Source organism: Mytilus edulis, chromosome 5 (genome assembly GCF_963676685.1).
Source record: "Mytilus edulis chromosome 5, xbMytEdul2.2, whole genome shotgun sequence".
NCBI lineage: Eukaryota > Metazoa > Mollusca > Bivalvia > Mytilida > Mytilidae > Mytilus > Mytilus edulis.
The window spans coordinates 24,087,046-24,096,977 of record NC_092348.1 but is presented as its reverse complement, the minus strand read 5'-3'; positions in this window follow the sequence as shown (position 1 = coordinate 24,096,977).

Genomic DNA, 9,932 nt, shown 5'->3' with positions numbered 1-9,932 from the left:
ACTCCTGCCCTCGCATTAACGTTTACTGTTCAAACACTATCCTTGTTATCTTGAAATCTAAAAACTTTCAAATGTTCATTTGGTAAGCAATTATTCCATATCTAACACGCAAATAACGTATTTAAAATCTAAAATCACTTGATATCTTACAAGCCTTGGATACGAGTTTTCAGTTCAAACACTATCCATCTCATAATACTGCAGAATAAGAATCACTATATAAATCCTGACACAATCCAGTAAAATGCAAATCAAATGCATATATGTATATCGAAATGTTATCTAATATGTATTATACTTTGGTTTTCCTTTATACCGCCTTTACTGAGAATAAATTTACTCAGACATTAAAAGTAAACGTTTGTGATATAGTTTGTAACACAGACCTCTGGTTAATGTCTCTATACGGACCTGTTCCTTATAGGTAAGAAAATGGTATGATGTACAGTCTATAATTAGATGTAAAAGATTCTTTTCATTATCAAATAGTTCTTGTATTAGCAAAGATTGCTTATTACAATCTACGAGAAAAGATTTCAGCTCTTGGATAAAGCGATTTCTTATGCTTGACAGCTTTTCACATTTCACAATCAATGAATTAAACACAACTGACAACAACAAACAACAACAAATAACAACAAACAACAACAAACAACAACAAACAACAACAAACAACAACAAACACCAAACACGCTGACAAAGGAGCTGACAAAATTAAAATAAGGTAATCAAACTGATTAATTTGGAAAATATCGATAAAAGTCTCCATTGAATTTATTCACAAATAGTTTTTTTTCAAATGGAAAAGGGCCGGGGATTCATTGTATACACAATTGACTACATATTGCTAAAGATGATATACTCCTTTATTCATAAACCAATTAGAAAGACCAAAATATTCAAACCTAAGTTATGTAAAAATAAATATTCTGGGAACTGCTCACTATCATAATATTACAGATATTCTGCTATAAAATTAGCCCAATTGGTTTTCATATGAAATTTTATAACTTGTTAGTAATTGCTTTTGTATGAAAAAATACTTTTTATTTCATCGAAATGTTGATGAGCAATCTGCTTTCTGGAGTTTGGTCAAATCTTGTATTTTCTTCAAGAACTGTTCAGCGTTCTTCACCGCCTTATCTTACACGCTTAAGATATAGTTACGAAGATATCATGATATATATATTGAATGTCATCCTTACAGATGCAAAACGTCACGGTCTTTTACCTAATGATTCGCATACCACAGTATGTCGCCTTTTGTGGTTACTTCTTCTTTATTTTGACATATATATATATATATATATATATATATATATATATATATATATATATGAATTTGAATTTGGGTGGTGTCAGTTATACCGTTCTAGAGTTATGCCCCTTTACAAATGTTAAAATTGCTGATTGTTTTTCGTTTCCGTTATTGTACTTTAGTTTGCTCAACCAACTGTTATGAAACTTTTACACAATACTTTTAACCATTAAACCAAGAAAAACTAGAATAGCAAACCCTCAATACGTCTCTTAATCAATTCTTTTCTTGGGTCCGTTTCATTAGCGATATTAGCATGGAATGGATCAATACTGAACACCAACCATTCTCAATAAAATTACTTATCTAATATCTGCCTCTAAGATCACTTCCTTTTAACAATGCTACTTAACTATAAAAATGGAATCATAATCACAGATCTGTTTTGCAAGCTTAAGCCCACAGATAATCATCAACATCTCAAGTTCTCCTCGGAGTTGTCATAAACAATCCAAGATTTTCGTCAGCAGGCTCTTGTAAGGGTTGTGGGACGAATTAACGATGCTAATACTGTAAACCAAGACTTTTAACAATCACTACTGTGGAACGAAATAAATCATATTTTGCAATGTTACTTACACAACTATAAATATTGTGTATCGTTTACAGTGTAAATGTGATAATAAGTATATATGTTGGAGAATCAGTCATTTAACTAAAGTATATATATATATAAAACTGCCTTAATTTGGCAATACATTCTTCTTAGTCTCAGTCCTCTGACCATACTATGGCATACCTCATTCAATTGGCTATTGCCATCATTGACCACAACACTGCTTGGTTTAGATAGTATTGAATCACTAGTGAACGATTTTGGATAAGAACATTATAAACGTTTGCACCAAATGTAACTAATGAAAATGTGCAGTTCAGATCCAATCGGTGCTAATCGAATATGTCAGTCTCATTTTGAATGCATAATAAGCAGCTAACATTCTTAATACCGATCCGATCAGTAATTAATTTGCATAGCATTCAAGATTGTTTTAGGAAATTAGCATATGTTGATAAGATTCATCTATCTTCATACTGATGAAGGATATTTGTAATTTGAAATATCCATAGATACATGTTGCTATCTATTGGTCCTTTTTTATTTTGTTGCTGTACTTTTAAGTCGTTCACCCTTGTATACATCAGGTATAAATAAAGAAAAACGCCTTTTATTCTATATAGAGGGTTTGGACGATCTATCTTTCTCAGATTACCAGTATAATTTTACAAAATCATTTGTTTATCAAGTTAAAAGTCTTTCTTTAAAAAATTCTTTACTGGCCCTGTTTGAACTTTCAATAATGCATGCACATGTTGTTGGTAAACAGACCTTTTATAAACGTAGAAAAAATACATCGTTTAATCAGGTTACTAACAAACGATGAACAACGAACTGTAGACGCATCTTTAGCGAGTGCATAGTTTGTCAAAGTTTATGTTAACTTTGCAAACGTATGTAAGAAACAAATAATCAAAACATGTGCGCGCTTAGCCGTTTGCATCGTTTGTGTTAGAAAGAAATGCACTCATGGTATGATTGCAAATGAGACAAAGACAACAATACTGCAACATTAATTAATTTTCATCCAAAGTAGGGGAATGTGTCAATCCCCATATACCGGTACTTAAAGTCGGTAGAGATGTGTCAATCCCCATATACCGGTACTTAAAGTCGGTAGAGATGTGTCAATCCCCATATACCGGTACTTAAAGTCGGTAGATTCATTGTAAAATATTAACATGTTTAAAACATGTCCTAAGTTAATCAGTTACCCCCATAGGACAGCTATGCGTTACGGTCTACCATAGCTAGATAATTACATTGGATGTATGTTTCAAAATAATACGTTATTCTGAGTGGCTAACTGCACATCACTTGTTATTCCTTAAGCAATTGCATTACTCAATAAAACTTTTCATTCATGATAACACGAGGTCCCACAATAAAGTGCACAGGTGAATTGATATTCGTGTTTTCATGATCCTAGCTAACAAAATGTAATTATAAGTATTGAATGCTTATTTTTGTAACTTCATAGGGTTGTAAAAGCGTTGACCGTGCTCATATTGTTAGAATGAAGCGCTAAAAATGTACTTCGGTCAACGCTTTTACACCCCAATGAAGTTACAAAAAGAAGCATTCAATTCTTAATTAAAATATAAATTAAAAATTTTACCCAAAAATTTATAATACTGCATTCAAATTTCGATGAATAATAAATGAAACTGAGCAACATACAAACATATTGATTGCATCAAAGGTGACACCTCTTCCGCAGATCAGAAAGATAAACAGAGGTTACGTGACACTCAATATAGTGTTTCAGGTACAAACAGGTAGTTGAATTGTTATAATCATGAACATTGTATGTTTCGTACACTAATTATATACATGTAGTTTACGCACTGTTTTTATTTATATATATATATATATATGTAAATTGATAAAACGATACAATAATTGAATTGTCCCATTTTATTTCACATTATTCTTAAATGACACGTACATCAAACACACAGAACAACGTTCATTCTCATTTTTCTATTGATTATTTCTGAATGATATTCTGTCCTGTAAATACTAGTACATAAATCAAAATTTGTAAAAAAAAAAAAAAAAAGGTCAATTTAGCAAACATTTGAGTTTGTTTTGTATATAATTCATGATAATAGTAATGACATTAGGGAGAAGTAAGATAAACACATGATAAGTATTAGGAGAGCAATAAAACATGTTTTAACCTAACGTATCCACCATTAATCTATCAACCTCGGTATTGGTTTATCTTGTTATACTCAGGACGGTAAAAACAGCAACAGTTGTATATTGTTGAGAAATAATTGTATACGACGCTTGTTTAATTTAGTTAAGATGAAAAGTTATAGTAGCTTTACATGATATAAAAAGGAAGATTTGGCATGATTACTAATGAGACAGATTTTCAAAAGATACCAAATGACACATATTTTATGCCCTTTACCGGCGCGGGACGTTTGCGCTTTTTCATAGGACATTTGCGCTTTTAATTTTGGACACTTGCGCTTCAAATCATAGGACATTTGCGCTTTTTAAAAATGTACATTTGTGCTTTTTACATAGGACATTTGCGCTTTTGCAATATTTGTTTTTATGACTTCCTTCCTCTTTTATACTGGCTTGGGACCGACAAGTCATATTTTTTTAAATGTTTAAAAGTTTATATACAGCTAAAAGTTAACATTTTAAAACACATAAAACACGAACAGTCATCACAGTTCATGTTTCGCTTAATATCTGAAGCCTAAAGAGTCAAAATAAGTAGCTCTTGTTATCTATTCTGACTGGTATTTTGTCCACATTTCAAATACAAAAATCAAGTTTTTCTTTCTCAGTTCTTGACTGGAATGCCTGATCATCAATATAATGAATCTAAATGTAATTCACTGAGTGTTGTTCAATGATACTCTTCAACAAGATAAACATAGCAGGATGAGTCAAGTAAATCGTGATTCAATTGTCACATAATTTTTGCAGATAGTCTGCAAATTTGGAACATCCAAGTTCACTTATACAAAGGTAAAAAGCGCAAATGTCCAATCAATTTAATACAGGTGAATCAAAACATAAAGCGCAAATGTCCATAGTATTTGAAGCGCAAATGTCCTATCGTTTTACAGGTAAAAAAGCGCAAACGTCCTGTGCCCTATTTTACAACTACAGGTCACAGTAGCTGTACGGTCTTCAACAATGAACAAAGCTCATACCACATAGTGAGCTATAAAAGGCCTCGAGATGACAATGTAAAAGATTATCGTAAAACAATTCAAACGAAAAAACTATGTATACAAAATGACGAACGAAAAACAAATATGTAACGCAGCAGAAAAACAAACGAAAACCACTGAAGTACAGGATCCTTACTTAGGGCAGGCACAATCTTAAAGGGTTTTACAAGGTAACAAAACATTTTTTCAATACCAACAGAATTATAAAATATCTCATCAATTGTGTATATCAAATAGAAGTCCCTTGAAATAATTAATGCTTTATTATCAAACAATTGTCAAATATTTGGCAAGTTATCGTATACTCTTAATTGTTCTTTCAAACACGCAATAAGATAATTAAGGTACTGGTAACCGGATGTAATTCTCATCATAAAAAGTTTTAATTCTTCTTGTTTTCTTCACCATGACGTGATAAACTCAGTCAAATTGTAACCCGAATATATCCAGGCGTTATATTCAGACCACCCCATTGTGACTAGCTATGTCTTCAAGCCTTCGAGAAATGTTAGTGGATAGAGGGTGCTGAATTAATCGAGTTAGTCAAAAAGGATTTTTTTGTGTATTATGCAACTTATTTGTTGAGAATTTCGTCGTTTGGTGGTCAATAACGTCGATAATTGACATCTTTGTAACCATACCTATACAGTTTAGTCGCATGTATTGTAAATTTATTTCTTATAAATGAGAAACGTTTGCTTGATCTGTAAGCATTATGACTCTTGGTTTGATCTACTTGCATTATGAGTGTTAACTTAATCTGCTGAAATCATGACTTTTGGCTTAAATCTACTAGCATTGTGACTCTTGGCTTGATCTAATACCATTATGACTCTTGGCTTGATCTACTAGCATTGTGACTCTTGGTTTGATCTACTAGCATTGTGACTCTTGGCTTGATCTACTAGCATTGTGACTCATGGCTTGATCTAATATTAGTTTGACTCTTGGCTTGATCTACTAGCATTGTGACTCTTGGCTTGTTCTACTAGCATTATGACTTGGCTTGATCTACTAGCATTGTGACTCTTAGCTTGATCTACTAGCATTATGACTCCTGGCTTAAACCTTCTAGCATTATGACTCTTGGCTTGATCTACTAGCATTGTGACTCTTGGCTTGATCTAATACCATTATGACTCTTGGCTTGATCTACTAGCATTGTGACTCTTGGCTTGATCTAATACCATTATGACTCTTGGCTTGATCTACTAGCATTGTGACTCTTGGCTTGATCTACTAGCATTATGACTCTTGGCTTGATCTACTAGCATTGTGACTCTTAGCTTGATCTACTAGCATTATGACTCCTGGCTTAATCTACTAGCATTATAACTCTTGGCTTGATCTACTAGCATTATAACTCTTGGCTTGATCTACTAGCATTATGACTCTTGGCTTAATCTACTAGCATTGTGACTCTTGGCTTGATCTACTAGCATTGTGACTCTTGGCTTGATTTACTAGCATTATGACTCTTGGCTGGATCTACTAGCATTATGAATCTTGGCTTGATTTACTAGTATTGTGACTCTTGGCTTGATCTACTAGCATTGTGACTCTTGGCTTGATCTACTAGCATTATGACCCTTGACTTGATCTAGCATTATGATGCTTGGCTTGATCTACTAGCATTATGACTCTTGGCTTTGTCTACTAGCATTATGATTCTTAGCTTGATATACTAGCACAATGCATTTTGGCTTGATCTACTATCATTACGTCTTTTGAATTTATATACTAGTATAATCACATTTTGCTTAATCTACAAGCATTAATACGTTTTTCTTGATCTACTAGCGTTATGAATTTTGACTTAATCTGCTAGCATTGTGACTTTTGGCTTAGTTTTCTAACATATTTTATGACTTTTGACATAATCTACTAAAATTATAACTTTTATCTTGAACTACTAGCATTATGATTTTGGCTTGTCAATGAAATACTAACAATAGGACCTTTTGCTTGACCTACTAGCATTATGACAGTTAGTTTGATTTATTTGCATTATGACTTTCGACATGATCTACTAGCATTATGACGTTTTGCTTTGTCTACTAGCGTTATCAGTATTGACTTAATCTAATAAGCGTTTTGACTCTTGGCTTGATCTTATAACTTTACGATGTGTTGCTTGATCTACCTGCATTAATATGTTTTGATTGACTTGGTTATCTAGCATAATGACGTTTGACTTGATCTACTTGCATTATGATTTTTGACTTAATCGACTAGAATTGTCACTTTTTGCTTGATCTACTAACACTATAACTTTTTACTTGAATAATTACCAATATGACTTTTGACTTGATCTACTAGCATTGTGACTTTTGGCTTGATCTACTAGCATTGTGACTTTTGGCTTGATCTACTAGCATTGTGACTTTTGGCTTGATCTACTAGCATTGTGACTTTTGGCTTGATCTACTAAAAATATAACTTTTACTTGAATAACTAGCAATTTATGAATTTTGACTTTTGACTTGATCTACTAGCTTTATGTTTATCATTTGGCTTATTATTTTTCTGTAGCGACAGTGTTGCATGCTGCCTTTGCCAACATCATGTAAAGCGAGTACTTTGAACATGTATTTTTTAAGTATATCTATTTAATTTATCTGTTCCTTGTGTTGTTCGTTATTGTTTGTCTTTGTTTGTATGTCTGATTTGCGGAAGAGTTCGTGTTAATGATTGGTTTGGTCTGCTGTACTGTTTTACATTTGGCACACCTCGGCAGATTTAACAATCTCGAATAGCGGAATCTGCCGAGGTTTTCCGACTGTACTGTTTTACTGTATGGTATTTTTTTTTAAAGATTACTCTTGTACTTTTTATGTATTGTATTTTTACGTAATCTGTTGTGTCCTTCTTGTTGTATAAATGATAAAGGTAAAATATACGTTCTACCTAATCATATTGTTTTGACTGTTTATATGCCCTCAGTTGACATAAATTGGCCAATAAATAAAGTTCCATATCTGATATCTGTCTCAAAATTCTTTTGAAACTAAGAGTCCGACACTTTTAACCTGCATATGATAAAACAGATGACAGGACTCAAAAACATTTAAAATATATCTATATGTTATCCAAGAGAAAACAAACTGGATCAAAATCTGAAATATTTAATGTAACAGCCTGGATTAAATTCAAAATGAATAAAAACGAAAAAAAAAAGGTTTAAAATGACAATTAAGTTGGCAATGTTTTAGTTCATAACCATTTTCACATACAATATTTAGCACTAGTCTTACTAAATATTATATACTAGTACATAAAACAAGATTACCGTTTCAAATCTGATTATATAGAAAATTTTGGGCATTTTGGCATTGCTTTTTTCTTCATTCAGATTTGTCGCTTCTGTATGTTAATTGTTGTGGGGTTTACATTCAAGGAAAACAAAAACAGGTGATACAACTATTTTAGGTTTGAATTTTTTGGGGTTAATGTGTTTTATTAATCCTAGAAAGGGGGTGATTCTAAATCGCCTTTGTTTGTACGATATGTTAGAAAATTTCTTCCTAAAATAAAGAGGGCAATAAAATTTGACAATGAAAATGGAAAGTCAGTATACAAAGCCGTAATGTGCATACTATATTTACCATCACACCATAATTCCATTCCGTATTTTATTTTACTTCACGATCAATACAATGGAAGCCTCTCTATAACCGAGTCCTGCACTCACACCAGAACTTGCCCCGCACTGTTCATCTATTTGATAGATGCTAAAGTCATATAAGAATTAATAATTTTAAAGAGGAGGCATGCTGTCAAAAATAGTATTATGATTAATATTAATAATCTATATTTTTTCTTTCTTTCAATGATACATGTTTGTAGTGTTTAATGTCTATCGTTTTGTAATTAATATGCCTGTCTGTCAGTTTGGTGTTTTTTTTTGTATTTTAGTAACAATCCTTTTGTTTGGATTTTACACTAATAACATTCTTATTCTCTTATTCTCTTATAAGCTTGTTGGAAAGCTAATATTTGTCCTTTTATCTATTGATCCACGGAACGGAACAGTGATTTTGATCAAAAGATCCACACGGAAATGCTGGAAAACACGGAACATATTTTAACCACTCTTAAAGGCTGAGATCTAAAAAAAACAGGTAAATTAAGCCGTTATAGGTTTTTCGTTTGAATTGTTTTACATTGTCATTTCGGGGCCTTTTACTGCTGACTATGTGGCATGGGCTTTGCTCATTGTTGAAGGCAGTACGGTGAGCTTTAGTTGTTAATTTCTGTGTCATTTTGGTCTCTTGTTGATAGTTGTCTCATTGGCAAGCATATCACATGTTCTTTTTTTTTATATATCAACCCCGCCGCATTTTTTAGCGCTGAAACCTATGTCATTTTTATTTGTTTAATGTGTTATTGATATTAGTTCATTTATATATGTCATGGAGTTAATTTCGCTGAAGCAGTATACACTCGAGAATATACATTTTTAGGTGACCAGCTGAATCCCACCTTCGGTGCGGGATTTTCTCACTGAGTTGAAGGCCCATCGGTGGCCTTCAGTTGTTTTCTGCTCTTTCGCCGGGTTGAACTTGTTGTCTCTTTAACACATTCACAGTTTACATTCTCAATTTTATTTGATAAAAATGTATTTAATGCATGATATAATAATTTCAAAGGTTTCCGACATGTCCGAGGCGAAACAAAAATTACAACCGGAAGAGAATGTCCATTGTTTTAATATCAATAGAGCGGCGATGTCATCTGTGTTGCACAAACTGATTTATCCATATTAGGACTTATTTGATATAACCATTTAATGAATTAAAAACAAAGCAGTTAAAAAAGTTTCGCTCTCTTTGACGTTCAGTATAATTGCGAT